Source organism: Neoarius graeffei, chromosome 25 (assembly GCF_027579695.1).
Source record: "Neoarius graeffei isolate fNeoGra1 chromosome 25, fNeoGra1.pri, whole genome shotgun sequence".
In the NCBI taxonomy this organism is placed as follows: Eukaryota; Metazoa; Chordata; class Actinopteri; order Siluriformes; family Ariidae; genus Neoarius; species Neoarius graeffei.
In genome coordinates, this window is record NC_083593.1 from 56,812,666 (window position 1) to 56,830,370 (window position 17,705).

At 42.3% G+C, this 17,705-nt stretch overlaps 1 protein-coding gene across 7 annotated transcripts in view; it reads left to right on the plus strand.

The window, feature by feature from the left end:
* The first annotated feature begins 231 nt into the window (after positions 1-231).
* rc3h2 (ring finger and CCCH-type domains 2) overlaps positions 232-17,705 on the plus strand; it is a 43,349-nt gene continuing 25,875 nt past the window's right edge. For 4 of the 7 annotated variants that reach the window (XM_060908893.1, XM_060908897.1, XM_060908898.1 and 1 more), the window contains exon 1: positions 232-457. The gene's annotated coding sequence lies outside the window, so the exon portion shown is untranslated. Of the gene's footprint in view, positions 458-16,952; positions 17,460-17,705 lie in introns of those variants that run through there. The other 3 variants (XM_060908894.1, XM_060908895.1, XM_060908896.1) reach the window with 3 other exon arrangements.

Genomic DNA, 17,705 nt, shown 5'->3' on the forward strand with positions numbered 1-17,705 from the left:
CTCCGCTGGAGGAAAAGTAGCTCCTCACACGCTCGCTCGCGCGCTCCTTCAACTCTCTTCACACACTCAGGAGAAATTCTATCTCGACATTTCTATATTCCATGAGTTTCCTTATTTTTTTTTAAAGTGTACTCACCGCCCTGTAAGGTTGTTGTTGTGTAAAGAATCAGGGCGGAGGGATACACCATCCATCCGAGTGCGAGCTCTGGCTTTGGCGTGCCCACGGCCGCGGGAGCGCGCGTGTGTGAAGGGGGCGCGCATTTCAGCAGCTGGTCGGAAATGAAAGAGGAGTGAAGGTTTAATATGATGACGTCCTGGACAAGACACAGAGTTTTAATGGTGGAAGAAAGTGGCTTCCTGTTCTTTCTGAGGGTTTGAGGTGAAATTAGGGAATTATTTCCTTGACGTGGGAAGAAAACTGGATTATTTATAGGATGATTTGTCACTCTGCTGTAAGGTAAGTGAAGTTGCATGAAATTGCATGGTGCTCTGTTTGTTTTGAGCACACAGCTGTAAACCCATGCACTCTTATGCAATATTAGTAACTAAATAAATGCATGCATCATCTTTACAATATTTAACAGCTGATATATATATATTACAGCGTGTGTGTGTGTGTATACACCTACATGATTAGATGAGATTAGATGAAGTGCTGTACAGTGAATGCACCAGCTATCTGTGTAATGAAATGAAGTTTATATGTATACACAACTTGGCTAGCTAGAGTTTTTTTTTTTAATTTCATTCACACTTCTATAAATGCAGCAACACTTTTTTAACTAATCATGTAATTGATTCACAGATTCATTAATTTAATCTTATCTACAATCTGTCATTATTGTACTACAACTCGTATCATGTTGCAATTTACCAGTCTTTTAAAACACTTATGCACTGCTAAAAATAAAAAAGTATGACTATTATGGTGGGTTTTAATTAAAGGTATTATTGGTAAATAATAAAGGCTGTGCATGAGGAAGTGTCCTTTTATAGAGCAAAAACTTTCACCTGCACGTAACTGAATGAATCGATTCATTTGAATGAGTCGAGTGGATGAATCGGTTCAAATCAAAAGTATGGGTAAAGCTCTTCTGATTTTTAAAGATGCACTCGGAGATTGAAAACAAACATGAAACGAAGTTGGTTTATGAACTGTTTGGATTTAGAGTGGATTTCCTCCGGGTTCTTTGGTAGAGTTGCGAAGATAAATTTGTAAAATGAGTTTGTGAACATGTGTGCAGTTCTGACCAGGATAAAGTGGTGAGTGAGTGCATTGCTTTTCCTGGAGAATGACATCATTAAAATACACTACCAGATTTTAAACAAATAAACTTTGGATCAGGTAATTATTGCAGTGATTAATGTTTCAGCTGCAGCAATTCCTTTAACTCTAACTGATGCAGTGAGTAGCTTCTCATTTCTTAAACATATCAGAAGATGTATCCAGTGGTCATAGAAAAGATGTTTCCAGCTGAAAGATTGGACTCTGGAGCAATGGAAAAAGGTCATGTGGTCGGAGTCCAGATTGACCCTATTCCTGAGTGATGGGTGTGTCAGGGTAAGAAGGGAAGCTCGTGAAGTGATGCCCCATCTTGCATAGTGTCCACTGTACAAGCCTCTGGAGGCAGTGTGATGATCTGGGGTTGATTCAGTTGGTTAGGTTGAAGCTCAGTAACATTGGGGCAATAAAATGAAGTCAGCTGACAACCTGAATGTACTGAATGACTAGGTTCACATCACATTGATGGATCCCCCCCCCCCCCATTCTCTGATAGCTTGGGGCATAAAATTAGGGCACTGATTATGGCTTCATGACTTAACCTGAATCCTGACTTTAACCCAATTTAAAGTTTTTGGGATGTGATCAAGAAGACTTTACGGGAGTGTTTTGACTCTTCAGGTGTCAAGCCAAGCTCTTGATGGAAAATTAATTAATGCATCTCTGGATGGAAATAAATGTTGTGATGTTTCATAAGGTTGTTGAAACAATGCCACGCTGTAATCAAAACTGAAGGTGGTCCAAATTAAATATTAGAGAGTGTGAGACCTTTTTTGACAGGGCAGTGTATAACACTATTAAAACCTTCCTTCTTTTTCCATATTTCTTTTTTTAAAGATATTTTTGGGGGCTTTTTTCACCAATATTGGATAGGACAGTGTAGAGACAGGAAATGAGCGGGAGAGAGACGGGGAGGAATCGGGAAATGACCTCGGGTCGGAATCAAACCCGGGTCCTCGGATTTATGGTATGGCGCCTTATCCACCTGAGCCACAGCACCCCCTCTTTTTCCATATTTCTGGCCTAGAAATAGCAATGTGAATAGAAGTAGAAGATAAGAGAGTTAGTGTAGGGTATCTAAAGTATCCTTCCACCATAACCAATAAATAACTTCTAGCACAGTTTAAAAAACAAAACAAAACACCACCACTCTCTCTTAAATATTGCAGACTGCAGCTTTAATCAGGAGGTTATTTTATTTTGCATGAACAGTTATGAGACAGAGAGATATGCAAATAAGCTCTTAACCATTGTCTTTGGGAGACGTGTTGTTTTTTCTGTTAATTTTTTCCCTTCAGTTTTGTGATGCATGCTGGAATGGGTTAGAGCAAACTGTTTCAGTCCCTCCACATTTGAATTGTTTAGGAAATACAGTCCTGCAGCCATGTACCAAAATGCATCGGCACAATGAAATCGATTCCATGATTCGGTTCACTTCAGAGGTTTCATGTGAAATGATTCGTATCACTGTTTATCACTGAAATCTGAAACTCGTTCATTCTCTTAAATGCTGAATGATTCGACTCTCGCTTGGAACTTCTGTTTGGTCTCTATCGCAACATCTTTGGCTCATAAACCTTTAATAAAACCTGTAATTGCATCGATATACACTCACGGGCCACTTTATTGGGAACACCCATCCATCCACCTGCAGCTGTTTGATACAGTTCAGTAATCAGCCAATTACGATGCACCAAATCATGAAGATACAAATCAAGAGCTTCAGGCCAAGTTTACATTAGACCGTATCTGTCTCGTTTTCTTCGCGGATGCACTGTCCGTTTACATTAAAACGCCTGGAAACGCCGGGAAACGGGAATCCGCCAGGGTCCACGTATTCAATCCAGATCGTGTCTGGTCCGGTGCTGTGTAAACATTGAGAATACGCGGATACGCTGTGCTGAGCTCTAGCTGGCGTCGTCATTGGACAACGTCACTGTGACATCCACCTTCCTGATTCGCTGGCGTTGGTCATGTGACGCGACTGCTGAAAAACGGCGCGGACTTCCGCCTTGTATCACCTTTCATTAAAGAGTATAAAAGTATGAAAATACTCCAAATACTGATGCAAATACTGCCCATTGTGTAGTTATGATTGTCTTTAGGCTTGCCATCCTTCCACTTGCAAGTGGTAAGTGATATGCGCTGGGATCACACACACAGCGGCTCAGTCCTGAATCACTGCTTGTGCACTTCACTTGCGCGCTGTGTGAGCTGCGCAGGGCCGGAGTGCGCACCCTCCAGAGGGCACTCGCTGTTCAGGGCGGAGTGATTTGGAGCGCAGGATGCCTGCGGAGCCGAGCATATCCGTGTATTGGTGTTGCTGTGTGCACACTAATCGTTTTAAAAACGTTAATCTGATGATCCGCTGATACGGTCTAATGTAAACCCCACCTCAGTTAATGTTCACAATGTTCAAACATCAGAATGGGAAAAACTGTGATCTCAATTTTTGTGTGACTTTCTTTCATTGTGGTATGGGTGTTTTTTTTTTTTTTTTTTTTTTTTTTGAGCCAGGTGGAGCATGAAGGTTTGATTATTTCAGAAACTGCTGATCTCCTGGGGTTTTCACACAACAGTCTCTAGAGCTTACACAGAATGGTGCAGAAAACAAAAAACGCTGAGTGAGCGAGCAACAGTTCTGTGGGTGGAAACAAATGCCTTTGCTGATAAGAGAGATCAGAGGGAAATGGACAGGGTGAGCAGTTCGAGCTGCCAGGAAGGATATAGTAACTCATATAATCACTCTTTACAACCGTGGTGAGCAGAAAAGCATCTCAGCATGCAACAGCAGAAGAACACATTGGGTTCCACTCCTGCAGCCAAGAACAGGGATCTTAGACTCAACAAGAAGTTCCTATTAAAGTGGACAGTGAGGTGTGGTTTTTTTTTTTTTTTTGTATGAATAATGTGCTGAAATATAAATAAAATACCGGTATTACTCAGCCTTTGTTATGAATTATTTCCTCTCAGAAAATGGAGGTGGTGAGGTTTATAAGAGTCACTCACTGGTTTATCAGAAACAGGAGCATTATCGAAAAGTGAAAGTGTTTAGAGAAGTTCCAGGAGGGAGAGGAAGCTTTTGGTATAAAAGAGTTTCAGGTTTGCAGCATTTCAGTGAGTTGATTCGGAGTTGACTCTCTTGAACAGACTCTATGAAGTGAATCAGATTGTGTATGTCTAAAAATATAGTTTAGAAATGTTTCCATGGTTGTGTAACTATGTTGTGTTCTGAGGAAATGAAGACGTCACTTGTTTTATAATAAATAATAATAAAAAAGAGCTGAACAAATTATAGGTGAGGCGAGGGACACATTGTACACTGAGCTGCCCCATCATGCACCAGAAGTCGTCTGTGATGGGTGTGTGTGTGTGGGGGACAGGATGTTCTGACACAGTAGTAATACTAATAGTCCTGTTGTGGTGAACTTTGAGTCTTGTAAAACGATCTGGAAACCCCCTCACGCCCCCCTCTCTGCCCTCTGACTCGTCCGTGTCTAGGGGTTCATGTTCTACAAGGGCCAATTTGGGGTTTGGCGTTGGAGGAATGAGTTTCTCCTTTAACACACGAGTCCATGTGTGTGTGTCTTGGCTTGCATCACACTGCCTTTGCGTCATGTTGGAGTATAATTAGGCTTCGCTTTATTATTAGTATGAGGTGAGATGATGGAGTTTCTGCTGATGTGGCTAATGTTTCATCTTTTCGTCGTTATCAGAAATATCGTACTCACGTGGTGTTTGCACTTGAACTGCATCATCGCAGCATCACAATTCATAGAATTCATCTTTTGCTATAAGTGAGAGGCGTCAATAACAAAGTCGTCGTGTCCACCGGTATGAACGTGACGTCTCCGGCAGAAGACAGTAAGATTGAAGCCACAAGTTGTTTTTTTTTTTCCCCCTTACGCTAATCATTCTTTCCAATCCACAACCACTTGCACATGTACCACGTCATATCACATCTCTGCCTCTGAAACTTTCACATGTGAACTTGTGAGGAGGACTTGAAGGCAAGTTGTGTCAGATATATTTATTACGAAACTGAATGTCTTGTTTTGATTTTGATGTTTGATTTTATTTTTTTTTTCCTCTGAAACTTTACCTTCTACCCAGAAGTAAGGTTTTGGTTATTGAGGTTTGAGCAGTTGGATGATGAGACGTGGTGTCGTCATGAGCTCAGTGTCATTACTCAGGCACATGCTTCAGCAGAAGTGTCTTGATGACTAGTGAAACATTCATTATTTAGTTTTTCCCCCCCATAATTTCTTCAACATAAAAACGACAGTTTTTAAGATGAAAAAACAGAAATCTGGAGTGTGCATCATTATTCATCCCCTTTCATATGAAACCCCTAAATAAGAGCTGCTCCAACCAATTCACTTCATAAGTCACATAAGTAGTTGATTAAGATCCACCTGTGTGTAATCAGTGTCACATGATCTGTCACATGATGTCTGTATAAATCACCCTGTTCTGGAAGGACCCTGACTCTGCAACACTACTAAGCAAGCAACATGAAAACCAAGGAGCCTCCAAACAGGTCAGAGACAAAGTTGTGGAGAAGTATAGATCAGGGTTGGGTTATAAAAAATATCCCCAACTTTGAATATCCCACAGAGCTCCATTAAATCCATTATAGCAAAATGGAAAGAATATTACACCATGACAAACCTGAGAAGAGAAGGCCCCGCCCACCAAAACTCACAGACCGGGAAAGAAGGGCATTAATCAGAGATGCAACAAAGACACCAAAGAGAACACTGAAGGAGCTGCAAAGATCCACAGTGGAGATGGGAGTGTCTGTCCATAGGACCACTTTAAGCTGTACACTCCACAGAGTGGGCGGGGCTTTATGGAAGAGTGGCCAGAAAAAAAGTCATTGCTTAAAAAAAATCACATTTGGAGTTTGCCCAACAGCATGTGGCAGACTCCCCAAACACAAGGAAGAAGATTCTCTGGTCAAATGAGACTAATATTGATCTCTCTGGCCATCATGAGAAATGCCATGTGTGGTGCGAACCCAACACCCTGAGAACACCATTCCTACAGTGAAGCATGGTGGTGGCAGCATCATGCTGTGGGGATGTTTTTCATCTGCAGGGACAGGAAAGCTGGTCAGGACTGAAGGAAAGATGGATGGCACTAAATACAGGGCAATTCTGGAGGAAAACCTGTTTGAGTCAGCCAGAGGTTTGAGACTGGGGTGAAGGTTCATGATCTACCAGGACAATGACCCGAAGCATACTGCTAAAGCTACACTGGAGTGGTTTAAAGGGAAACATTTAAATGTCTTGGAATGGCCTAGTCAAAGCCCAGACCTCAATCCAATTGAGAGTCTGTGGCATAACTTGAAGATTGCTGTACACCAACACAACCCATCTAACTTGAAGGAGTTGGAGCAGTTTTGCCTTGAGGAATGGGCAAAAATCCCAGTGGCTAGATGTGCTAGGCTAATAGAGACATACCCCAAGAGACTTGCAGCTGTAATTGTAGTAAAAGGTGGCTCTATAAAGTATTAACTTTGGGGGTGAATACTTATGCACACTCCAGATTTCTGTTTTTTCATCTTATTGTTTGTGTCACAATAATAATAATAATAATAATAATAATAAAATTGCACCTATAAAGTAGTAGGCATGTTGTGTAAATCAAATGGTGCTAACCCTCCAAAAATCCATTTTAATTCCAGCTTGTAATGCGACAAAACAGGACAGACACCAAGGAGGATGAATACTTTTGCAAGGCACTGTAAATACATATTTAATGTTTGGCTAAAATCCCACAGTGCACTATAACGGGTCAGTTTGACACCGAGTGAACAGTATTCGTCTCTGCTCTGTTCGTTTCAGTGATGTTTGCTCTGTGGCACATCGTCCATGAGGAAGTACAGGTTCTGGGTGTTGGTTGTTTCCTGGACACATGCTTTTTTTTTTTTTTTAGTAATTTAGGTCACCCCCATGTCATGTGACTCGTCAGAAATCTTAATCTCACACGCTAATAATGCTGACTGGACATTTTGTACAGAAACTATGATTTAACAGACTAACTGCTTTTAAGATGCTTTACACTCTACTCCTGAACAAATGACTGACGCAGAAAGACGTAATGATTCAATATGATACGAAGACACAAATAACGTCATGTCTACAGGAAACGTGCATAATGAATTTTACAGACTTGTTTGTACTTGAGCAGGTACAGAATATCCATGATGCAGTTTGTATTTATAATAGAAATAATGAGATCAGCTCAAAATAATGAGATCCTGAGTAGAAATAATGACATCCTTTCAAATAATGATCTGATAAGATAAACTTTATTCATCCCTCGGTGGGGAAATGTACATGTTCCAGCAGCTCACGGATAGAAAGATTCAGGAACAAACGGTAACAAAAAAAAAGTGCAGTAAAAGTACAGTATATGTATTGGTAAAAAAGTAAAAACACAGGCCGTGTATGTAATGTACACAACAAGATAAGAATGGAATTTAAGTAAGAGTAGTACTTCACCTGCAGTAGCAATATTGCACAAATAAAATACTGAAATAGAAGTATTACATCTAAACAATGACATGGTATCTTGGAATAATGAGATATGAAGTCAAAATAAGAAGATTAAGTCTAAATAATGAAATTTTCATTTCTAGATAAGTCAAAAATGAGTAACTCAATTACAACATACTACTTTGAAATAATGAGAATACATTACATTATTTAGACGTGTCAAAATAATATCTCTAATGATATTAAGTAAAAAATAATTAACTCAATAACTAACTTAATTATGAAATATTAAGTGAAAATTAGGTATAAAAATTTAATAGTAATGTCAATAACATGACTTACTATCTTGATATTAAGTCGAACTTTGCCACAGTCCATTTTAAATGAGCCTTGGCCCAGAGAAGACGTCTGCGCTTCTGGATCATGTTTAGATACGGCTTCTTCTTTGAACTATAGAGTTTTAGCTGGCAACGGCAGATGGCGCGGTGAATTGTGTTCACAGATAATGTTCTCTGGAAATATTCCTGAGCCCATTTTGTGATTTCCAATACAGAAGCATGCCTGTATGTGATGCAGTGCCGTCTAAGGGCCCGAAGATCACGGGCACCCAGTATGGTTTTCTGGCCTTGACCCTTACGCACAGAGATTCTTCCAGATTCTCTGAATATTTTGATGATATTACGTATGCACTGTAGATGATATGTTCAAACCCTTTGCAAGTTTACACTGTCAAACTCCTTTCTGATATTGCTCCACTATTTGTCGGCGCAGAATTAGGGGGATTGGTGATCCTCTTCCCATCTTTACTTCTGAGAGCCGCTGCCACTCCAAGATGCTCTTTTTATACCCAGTCATGTTAATGACCTATTGCCAATTGACCTAATGAGTTGCAATTTGGTCCTCCAGCTGTTCTTTTTTTGTACCTTTTAACTTTTCCAGCCTCTTATTGCCCCTGTCCCAACTTTTTTGAGATGTGTTGCTGTCATGAAATTTCAAATGAGCCAATATTTGGCATGAAATTTCAAAATGTCTCACTTTCGACATTTGATATGTTGTCTATGTTCTATTGTGAATACGATATCAGTTTTTGAGATTTGTAAATTATTGCATTCCGTTTTTATTTACAATTTGTACTTTGTCCCAACTTTTTTGGAATCGGGGTTGTATTTGATGGTAAGAACATACATATATTTTCAAGAATTATCACATTTTTCACAATTGCTTCTGTCATTTTGCTGGTTTGTTTACATTCTTCATCTTTAAGCATTAAAATTTTTTATATATTTTTAGACTGGTTCAAAAACTCGAAGTTTGAAAATCACAGAACTGAAATGTTCAAGGAAGAATTAAAGTGCTGATGACACGAACATGACTCTATGCAATTTCTTAAATAAACTATACAACATGGCAAATGTTAGATTTCTGTTATGTGAAAAGAAGCTGTTGTTACGCAAATATCCAACTTTTAATTGCACAGCGCAAGAAAACTGGGTCCGTGGCTCGCGGCCATGCTGTGACGTCAGCGGAAGAACACGCTGCGGTTCACTGGCTGTTCTACTCAATGGAAATGGCGCATGAAAACGCCGGTGAACTCTCTAGTTCTAGCTCTTCCTCTGAACAAAAGAACAACCAAATACTGGTACTTTTAAGCAGTGATCATGATGGCATGATTTTATCTGATTTTAAATAAATGAGATTGATAATAATGTGAATGTTCACAACTAGTATATACAAACTCTGCAGCTTCTGATTCAGCAGCTGCGTCATACTCTGCAAAAACATCAGCAAGAACCTACAATATAAATGGAAATGCAATACACTAAGCTCAAATGACTTTTGGAAAGTATAATTTCTAATTTTTTTTCTACATATTCTTGAAGTCGGTCATCGGGGTACTTGCTACCGTTCCCTAACAACGCATGGCAAAGGGTAAAGTGTAGTGTTGCTACGAGTACTTGCTAAAGCCTCCGGTGGAAGATCCTCGATGTGCTGATAAGGCATACAGTTCTATATAACACACAAGTGTCACGATAATCACAAAACAGGTGCAAATTGTTAAAATACCTAATTTTTAAGCAATCATGTGTTGATCTCTTCTGAATAGAATCTATGATAGCCTACCCTCTTTACCCTTTGCCTCTCGTTGCTAGGCGGCAGTTACATGAAAGCCGCAAGCTTTCACAAGCAAATACATGACTATCACGCTGACTTTATGATTACATTTATGATTATCATGAATGTGTACTCTATGATGTGTACTCTATGAGCACTCTGGAGCGAGTCACTTCCAAGATGGCTGCGCAGACCGCAGTGTTACTATTTTTAGCATCATGTCGGAGCACTCTATAGCTTTACGTACCTTTATCTTATGTCGTTTCTCAACACATGTTCTGACAGGAGGACTGTCTTTGGAGGAGTTGCCTTGTCCCAGGCGACTGCTGGATCCGGCATAGCTACTAGTAGACCCCCCTCCGGAATACTGTAGGCACTGCTGATGGTAGCAGCACACGTTTGTGCTGAATTGAACACCCAAGAGATTCTTTTAAGCTGAGAAGGGTGTCAAAACAATCCAAATCGAAGTGTTCAGAGCACAGGACGGATGTTGGTGAGGGCTCCCACTTGTCACAAGTGCGCCTGACTTGCTTCACCCACTTCGCATGCAGCTCGGGATCTCTGGGAAACTTGAATAAACTTACTCCATCCTTGTGGGTTTTGGAGCAAAAGCCGGCAACACAACACGAAGGCATAATAACTATATAAAATCTCCTTCTCACCCCCGGCGGGGGTGGGGTGGGGGTGGTATCCATGTCATCCTCAAGCTCGGGTCCTCTACCAGAGGCCTGGGAGTTTGAGGGTTCTGCGCAGTATCTTCGATGTTCCTAGTACTGCGCTCTTCTGGACTGAGGCTTCAGATGTTGTTCCTGGGATTTGCTGGAGCCACTCTCCCAGTTTGGGGGTTATTGCCCCAAGTGCCCCCACTACCACGGGGACCACGCAACCCTTGACCTTCCACATCCGTTCCAGCTGCTCTTTCAACCCTTGATACTTCTCAAGTTTCTCATGTTCCTTCTTCCTGATGTTGGTGTCAGCTGGGATCGCCACATCTATCACCACCACCCTCTTCTGCTCTTTGTCCACCACCACTATGTCCGGTTGGTTAGCCAGGATCTGTTTGTCAGTCTGGAAGCTGAAGTCCCACAGAACCTTGGCCCTGTTGTTCTCCGCCACCTTCTGTGGTATGGCCCATTGGGACTTGGGTACTTCTATTCCATACTGGTTACAGATGTTCCTGTATACTATCCCAGCCACTTGGTTGTGCCTCTCCATGTACGCTGATCCAACTAGCATCTTACACCCTGCTACTATGTGCTGGACAGTTTCAGGGGCTTCTTTGCACAGTCTGCATCTTGGGTCTGATCTACTCTGGTAGATCCTGGCCTCTATGGCTCTTGTGCTTATGGCCTGTTCTTGTGCTGCCATGATTAGTGCCTCTGTGCTGTCTGTCAGTCCTGCATTATTCAGCCACTGGTAGGATTTCTTGATATCAGCCACTTCCTCTATCTGACGGTGGTACATGCCATGTAGGGGTTTGTCCCTCCAGGTTGTCTGTTCCTCCTCCTCCTCTGCACTCTCATCAGGGTTCTGCTGCCTGAGACATTCACTTAGCAGTTCATCCTTTGGGGCCATCTTTCTGATGTATTCTCGGATTTTCGATGTTTCATCCTGGACTGTGGTCTTGACGCTCACTAGCCCTCGGCCTCCCTCTTTCTGCTTAGTGTATAGTCTCTGGGTGCTGGACTTGGGGTAGAACCCTCCATGCATGGTGAGGAGCTTTCTAGTCTTGATATCTGTGGCTTCTATCTCCTCCTTTGGCCAGTTTATGATACCAGCGGGGTATCTGATGACTGGTAGTGCGTACATGTTGATGGCTCGGACCTTGTTCTTACCATTCAGCTGACTTTTCAGGACCTGCCTTACTCTCTGGAGGTATTTGGCTGTGGTTGACTTCCTTGTGGCCTCTTCATGGTTTCCATTAGCCTGTGGGATGCCAAGGTACTTGTAGCTGTCTTGGATATCACCTATGTTGCCCTCTGGTAGGTCAATCCCCTCAGTCCGGATCATCTTGCCTCTCTTTGAGACCATCCGGCCACACTTGTCCAATCCGAATGACATCCCTATGTCATCACTGTAGATCTGGGTGGTGTGGATCAGCGAGTCTATTTCTCGCTCGTTCCTGGCATACAGCTTGATGTCATCCATGTAGAGCAGGTGGCTGATTGTTGCCCCACTACGGAATCGGTACCCGTAGCCGCTCTTCGTGATGATCCGACTGAGGAGGTTCAGGCCTATGCAGAACACCAGTGGTGATGGCGCATCTCCTTGGTATATGCCGCACTTGATGTTGACTTGGGCAATGGGTTTTGAGTTGGCCTCTAGGGTTGTCTTCCACATTTCCATTGAGTTCTGGATGAAGGTCCTTAGGTTCCTGTTGATCTTATACAGTTCCAGACATTCCAGTATCCATGTGTGTGGCATTGAGTCGTAGGCTTTCTTGTAGTCAATCCAGGCAGTGCGCAGGTTGGTCTGTCTCTTCTTACAGTCTTGGGCGACTGTTCTATTGACCAGTAGCTGGTGCTTGGCTCCTCTGGTGTTACTGCCAATCCCTTTCTGTGCCTCGCTCATGTATTGAGCCACATGCTTACTCATTTTTGCCACAATGATGCCTGACAGGGCCTTCCATGTTGTGCAGAGACAGGTAATTGGCCAGTAGTTGGATGGGATGGGTCCCTTCTGGGGGTCCTTCATGATTAGGACTGTCCTGCCTTGGGTTAGCCATTCTGGGTGGGTCTCATCCCTCATCAGCTGGTTCATCTGTGCTGCTAGGCGTTCATGGAGTGCAGTTAGCTTCTTCAGCCAGTATGTATGGATCATATCGGGGCCTGGTGCTGTCCAGCTCTTCATCTTTGACACTCTTTCTTGGATGTCTGCCATTGAGATGGTTACTGGTTCTTGTTCTGGGAGGTTGCTGTGGCCAGCTCTTAGGTCCACTAACCATTGGGCATCGGTGTTGTGTGATGCCTTTCTTTCCCATATGTGTTTCCAGTATTTTTCCACCTCAGCTCTTGGTGGGTCTGACCGGTTGTTGTTCCCCTGCCACTGAGAGTACACCTTGGCTGGTTCAGTGGAGAACAGCTTGTTTATTCTCCTGGCCTCTCCCTCCTTGGTGTATCTCTTCAACCGGGTGGCCAGAGCTGTTAGTCCCTGTTTGGCAGTTTCGAGTGCCTCTGGTATGGAGAGTGAGTTGTACTTCCTGGGTGCCCCTTTATTCCCTTTCTGTAGTTCAGCTAGCTGGCTAACTTCTCTCCGTGCTGCCTTTATCTTGGCCTCTAATCATCTCTTCCATGGTGGATACTGTTTATGTCCCGAGCCCACCTTGTGTCCAAGCATCTCCATGATTACTGTTGCTGTACTGTGTATCAGCTTGTTGGTCTCAGTCTCTTGTGGAGATTGTCTTCAGAGCAGCATTCACATCTACAGTACTAGTAGATCTTCTGAAGGTACTTAGCAACTCAGCTTCGGTATTCGTCGGGGGCTCCAGGTTTCCAGTTGGGTCACAATCTTCCTTCTCAGGTCAGCAGCTCTTGTGTTGAGGCTGTTAGCTGTTGGGGCCTGGTACCCAATCTCTGGTTGTGGGGATGATGATGACATCTCCCCGCTGACCTGTCTTCATAGCATCATTGTTGTATTTCATTAATCTCTAGCTGTGATAGTAGATTTCGATTACGGATGTTGGAACACTGGGCTAATAGCTGTTTCTTTGTTAGCCTTGATTGTGGGTTTCGAAGTATCCAATGGTCGCTGCATGTATCCCGTCTCTCTGGGATTGCTTGTATAGTAGCATTCCAGCAATTCCGTATTTTCTGTCATTGTCCATCGATGTCTTGTTCCAGTAGCCCATTTCTCATCAGTTTGCCCTGGTTCCCTACTGACGCAGACCTTGTTGACCCGGGCGACGTCTGAGCCGGTATGACTCTATCAGTTATGTCTTCACTCATTCCTGAGGTAGGCTGATATATCATGAGGGGTCTTGCCTAAGGACCCTTACTGGATGATGATTTGCCCCGACTGGGATTCGAACCCCGATCTCCTGCGTCGTAGTCAGTGAGCATTACCACTGTACTATCCAGCTATATTAGTATTTTATATATAATATAAAAAAAATGATAAACTGAACACCTGTCGCATCAACAACAAACTGGTAAGTGAGGAGGAAGATTCTTTTGCTGACGTCATATAGCCCCTCCTCCTCTTTCGTCTCCTGGGTGCTGCAGCCCCATCAAATTTGCCCAAATAGCCGCGTTTTTTATCATAACTTGTAAAATAGGCGCCTTCGTGAATTAATATATGGATCATCGGGAATTACTTTTTGTTATAAAACATCGCCAAAGATGTCAAAAACGTCATCAGTCCTTTAAATAAATGTCTAAAGCTATTCTATACCTTGGCAAGACAGCATTTTTCTACAAAAAAAAACCCACACAAGTCAATTTGTGCAGCCATTGATAGGTTTTTAAGAAGTCTGCCTGAACGGAAGTGATTTGGTTGGCTGTTTTGTATAAAGTTTTTATTCATCGAAGTTGCAAAAAAACCCAAAATGCTCTGTTTCTCAAAATTCTGTGAATGTGGATAGAATAAAACAGTTATTCCACTCAGTCTCATCGTAAATGGATTATAGACAACTAGGTGCTACGCGCCTCGTCGCTATCAGCTCATGTACGACTCGATTTCTTGGAATAACTTTTCAAGATGCTAATTCAAAATAACAAACTATCTTGAAATGATTAGTCAAAATAATTATACATCATTTACAAAATAATTAGTAAACTAGTCAAAAATAGTGACATTTGTTTTAAAGTGAGAAGACAGTCATATCTTATTTCAATGAAATATCAATCTTGAAATAACAATATATTAAAGTGCATATCACGGGTAAATTCAGGCACAGGATCAATGTAATTCTTCTATTTTATATTAAACTTTTGGTCAAATATCTCACGTTTTGCATTTTGTGCAATTTTTTTTACCTTCCGCAATACCAGAAATTCAGTTGAAATCAAGCCATTTGAGGCGAATTGGTCCACCTCTGAAAAAACTTGGCATTTGGATTTCCCGGGAAACATGGATTTTCGTGACATCACGTGCGGGATGCTTCCCTCTGAATCCTACGTCAGCGCTGGTTTGTTTATGAGAAAACGACCTGGTGGTTTTCTGCAAACTTCTTCAACGATATTGTGTAATTATTAAAATGGTTAACAGATGTATCGTAGGAGGGTGTAGCAACACCAATCTTGATGGGATTAGTACTCATTGTTTTCCAAAAGACCAGACAATGAGAGAGAAATGGGAGCGCTTTGTGCGAGGCACCTGGAAGCCGAGGACCAAGCAGAGCCGAGAAAAAAACGACCAAGAAAGTCGGCGATTCACAAGTTGACTGTTGCCAGGGTAAGAAATAAGAGACTATACTCTAAATTAGGTGTTCCTGTGTTTGTGTGGTACACGGATAACGTTATTTACTGACGCACACAAAAGTAAACAACATGAAAGCGGTGGGCGATAATACACTTACTTCACATGTATCAAGGGATATACAGCGTGCCATGGCTTGAGATCTTGGGACCTGTCAAACACATTAAATGTACAACCCTGCTTAGCCGATTCCATGTGTGTAGCTTATGAAATCTTTCTCCTACAGTAACCAGTACTCTTCTAAATGAAGAAATATATAAAGACATAATAGTAATCAGAAAAAATATGATGTGTGACAATAGATAGATGAGCATGGATGCATGAATCCATGGGTTTAGAAGCTCAGGCGACAATTCCATATTTCAATGCAGAATCGCTGGCTGCTAAACTTGGTCTACACAGACTGGGCACTGAAACCGTTTTATTTTATTTTTTTCTGCTGTAGACAGATGGCCTTGTGCAAAATTACCCTTCTGGATGAGTGTGTAAAGCGACATACTTTCATATTAAAAAAAAAAAAAATTGAATTGGTCCAGGATATGCACTTTAAGTTGAAATAAGAGATATTGTGACAAAATAATGAGAGATTAAATCTTTCTTTATTTTTAAGATTAGACAATACAACAACAAAACAGTAAGAACAAGTGAAAGGCAAAGTGACAGACATTCCAAGACATGACAAAGGCATAAATTAAAAAAAAAAAAAAAGTAATATAGAAAAAAAATAGGGGTGATAAGTGAATAAAATAACAACAAAAAATAATAAATAGAAATAAGTTTAAAGAAAGAAAAGGAGATATAAAACAGGGCAAATTGAAATGACAATTTTACTTAATGTAATTTGAATAAAATTGAATAGCTGATAAGCACTTTTTGTTGGATTCGATATGTGACAGACTCAAAATACATTTTTAATTCAATTAAAAATAATGGGAATGAGGGGGTTGCCTTGGACATTTTGACTTTATGGAATTTGCCTAATAATATAAAGAGAGGGCGGCACGGTGGTGTAGTGGTTAGCGCTGTCGCCTCACAGCAAGAAGGTCCGGGTTCGAGCCCCGTGGCCGGCGAGGGCCTTTCTTTGCGGAGTTTGCATGTTCTCCCCGTGTCCGCGTGGGTTTCCTCCGGGTGCTCCGGTTTCCCCCACAGTCCAAAGACATGCAGGTTAGGTTAACTGGTGACTCTAAATTGAGCGTAGGTGTGAATGTGAGTGTGAATGGTTGTCTGTGTCTATGTGTCAGCCCTGTGATGACCTGGCGACTTGTCCAGGGTGTACCCCGCCTTTCACCCGTAGTCAGCTGGGATAGGATCCAGCTCGCCTGCGACCCTGTAGAACAGGATAAAGCGGCTACAGATAATGAGATGAGATATAAAGAGATAGTGCCAAAAATAATGATTTTCTTATCAAAGTGATACTTGACTGTCGTTTTAGCGAAAAGAAAATTTCCCAAATCTTTCCAAAAGGTGATACAAAATGGGCATTTACTGTATAAAATAAATGGATGATACTTTCTCCATCTTTTTTTATTTTTTACAAAAGGTACAGCTGTCATCGATATCTGAAAAATCTGGAGATGTATGCATTAGTAGGATAGATGTTATGGAATAGTTTAAGATGTAATTCAGTGAGAGATTAAGTCGAATTAACACGTTATTAACGATTTAGAGCTTCAAGGTTTTTCAGAGCTAACTTCCTTTTGCTAGCCTGAAACCGGAAGTTCAGCTCTCGGGCGGGTCGGTAGGGGGCGGTGCGCTCGGGACACGTCAGCCTCCATATAACCAACCGAAGAAGAGAAACTTTGTCCGAATCCCAAACGGCTTCCTATTGGCTGTGCAGTGCACTACTCAGGGGGCTCGCGACCGCCTGCCAGCACTGTGTAGGGAACTGATGTAGGGAGGAAGGAGTTAAATTGGGACTCGATCTTTGCGCGGGTCTCAGTCGCGGTACCGCGTGCTGAGTGACACGAGTTTTCCCGGTGTAACGGAGAGAGGAGGATGCGCGCGCGCTGCCGTGAAACCTGCAGCACCGGGGAAGATGGGGCTCGAGCGGCTCACGCGCGAGCTCGTTTTGAAGACGATAACGGTCACGACGTGAGGTAAAATGGCGGCCGCTGTTTACCCACACGCCACCGCGCTGTAGCTGTAAGGTTTGTTTGTGTATTTGTTTATTTCTGTATGTATGTGTTTACCTCCCGTGAGGCCCGGTTCTGTGCCGGTGCGTTAACGGGGCGCGCGCGCGAGGAGCTGGAGAGATGAAGTAGGTGGGCTGGAGGAACGTGCACGCGCACCACAGAGGTCACCCACGTGGTCTCAGTTCTTCACAGCTCTTTCTCTTTTCTCTCATTCTAGTTTCTCCTGTCCTCTTTTCAGGTCTTTCTTTCCCCTTCACTCTA